This window comes from Salvelinus namaycush, chromosome 10 (genome assembly GCF_016432855.1).
Source record: "Salvelinus namaycush isolate Seneca chromosome 10, SaNama_1.0, whole genome shotgun sequence".
Classification (NCBI taxonomy): Eukaryota; Metazoa; Chordata; class Actinopteri; order Salmoniformes; family Salmonidae; genus Salvelinus; species Salvelinus namaycush.
In genome coordinates this window covers 20,324,914-20,327,217 of record NC_052316.1, presented here as the reverse complement: position 1 = coordinate 20,327,217, position 2,304 = coordinate 20,324,914, and positions in this window count along the sequence as shown.

Here is a 2,304-nt window from a genome sequence, read left to right as displayed (position 1 = left end):
AAGCCAAAAGAGATATACTGTGTTGTAATCATGTACTCATTACTGCATTACACAATAATCTCCACATGCTGGCAGCATGCCAAGAGCTTCATAAGTGACCAGTCCTTGTTGTATTGTTAGTGTTTAGACTAGGCCTTTAGATCTCCTTTTGACCATATGAAGAGGAAATGCTTTCAGGACTTTCAACTGTGAGCTATGTTGTTGAACACGTTTATTCCGTATGGTTTCCGATTTTAAACCATTTCTCTCACAAATACTCTTGTTTTCTATTTATTGCACATGTATTTTACACAATATTACACATTTGCATGCTATCCAGTAAACACATGGCATGATCGTTACTGAAAGCTGGTTTCAGGAACAAATGAAAAGTCATGAGTTTGGAGTGGACACACCTTTCAGGCAATAAAATCTGATGGTATCATTGGCAACATGGTGCAATCTGGTTGCTCTCTGTGCTGTATACTGCACTTTGACCTCACAGGACGTTACCAGTCCAGAAGGAGTATCGTGACAGTGAACAGGTTCTACACAACACCAACCTCAGAGGCCTCCCGGGATAAACAAGGATTCATAATGTCTCTCCACAAAACTTTCCTGGTCTGCTTATTACTGGCTGTTTGTGTTAACCAGGCCCAGAGTGGTAAGCCAAACGGTAAGTCATCATCGTTGATCAATCATACTGGCTAGATATTGATGCAAAGCACTGTGTTTAACAACAGTTATGTCATAATAACCTCACCTTGCACCTTCCCTCTGAGGTCGGCATTATGTTACAGCTGTGAACACTGTTAGTCAGTACTAGCCAGCGATGCTTAACTCTTCGTTCAAATATCTTACATCATCATGATAATATACAGTCCACATACTACAACACTATCAATGGTGTGGTATCAATGAACAAATCAGAGTTTTCTGGTCAATACATAACTATTTATTCCTTATATAGGAGGCTTACGGCTCACTACATCCAAGGGTGGGACCCTGCAGCCTTGGCTTGTTGGTCTGGCTGCTGTAGTGGGATTCCTCTTCATCGTCTTCATCATCCTTATTGCACAAAGGCTTTTCTTCAAGAAGGACAAGTAAGTACCACAGAGGTGATAACCTAAATGCACTGCACCTGCATATATTCTGTGTACTTACATGGTATTGGTGACACTTGATGTAAAGTGGAATGACAAGGGTAAATATCTAAGCAAAAATAATCTCCTTAACCTTAGAGATCCTATTAAATTACTATTCTAATTCCTAATTCTATGTCCTAAACATTGTTTTGACCATTCAGTACATACAATGATTTAGCTTATTGTTGTTCTGCTATACTATTGTCTTATCAGTGCAGGCTACTAGCCATCTGCCAAGGTAATATTCAGCCAGTGACTACAATGACAAGTCCACAGAGATGACCAGAGGTGCCTTGTGTAACAGGCACCAGCAACCTGACTCCAGTGGTTTAAAGTACTTTAGTAAAAATACTTTAAAGTACTACTTAGGTAGTTTTTTGTGGTATCTGTACTTTACTATTTATATTTGTCAACTTTTACATTTATTTCACTACATTCCTGAATAAAATAATTAACTTTTTACTCCATACATTTTCCCTGACACCCAAAAGTACTCGTTACATTTTGAATGCTTAGCAGGACAAGAAAATGGTGAAATTCACGCACTTATCAAGAGAACATCCCTGGTCATCCCTACTGCCTCAGGCTCACTAAACATAAATGCTTTGTTTGTAAATATGTCTGAGTGTTGGAGCATGCCCCTGGTTCTCCGTAAATAAAATAAAAAACAAGTAATATGGTGCTGTTTGGTTGAATTAATATAAGCAATTTGAAATGATTTATACTTTTACTTTTTATACTTATGTACATTTGAGCAATTACATTTACTTTTGATACTTAATTAAGTATATTTAAAACTAAATACTTCTAGACTTTTACTCAAGTAGGATTTTACTGGGTGACTTTCACTTGAGGCATTTTTTAAAACTCAAGTATGACAATTGGATACTTTTCCACTACTGCCTGACTCTTTACTGATGTAATATTTTCATACTTTAATATTTTGACCTCCCGTTGTCCTTAACTAACTTACCAGGATCTCACAAACAAGTGTATTTTCTTATGAAATGTTCAACTGCTGCAGTCCTAGACAGAAGGCTATCAAACTACACACGCTCATTGTAAAGCCCATGTTTTTGTCTTGCAGAGAGGAAGATGGTGGTTGGTATGAGAACCCTGCTGTAGAAATGGAAGCTGGAAAGGCCAGTGAGGTTAAACAAACCAGCCTATAGAGAGACCA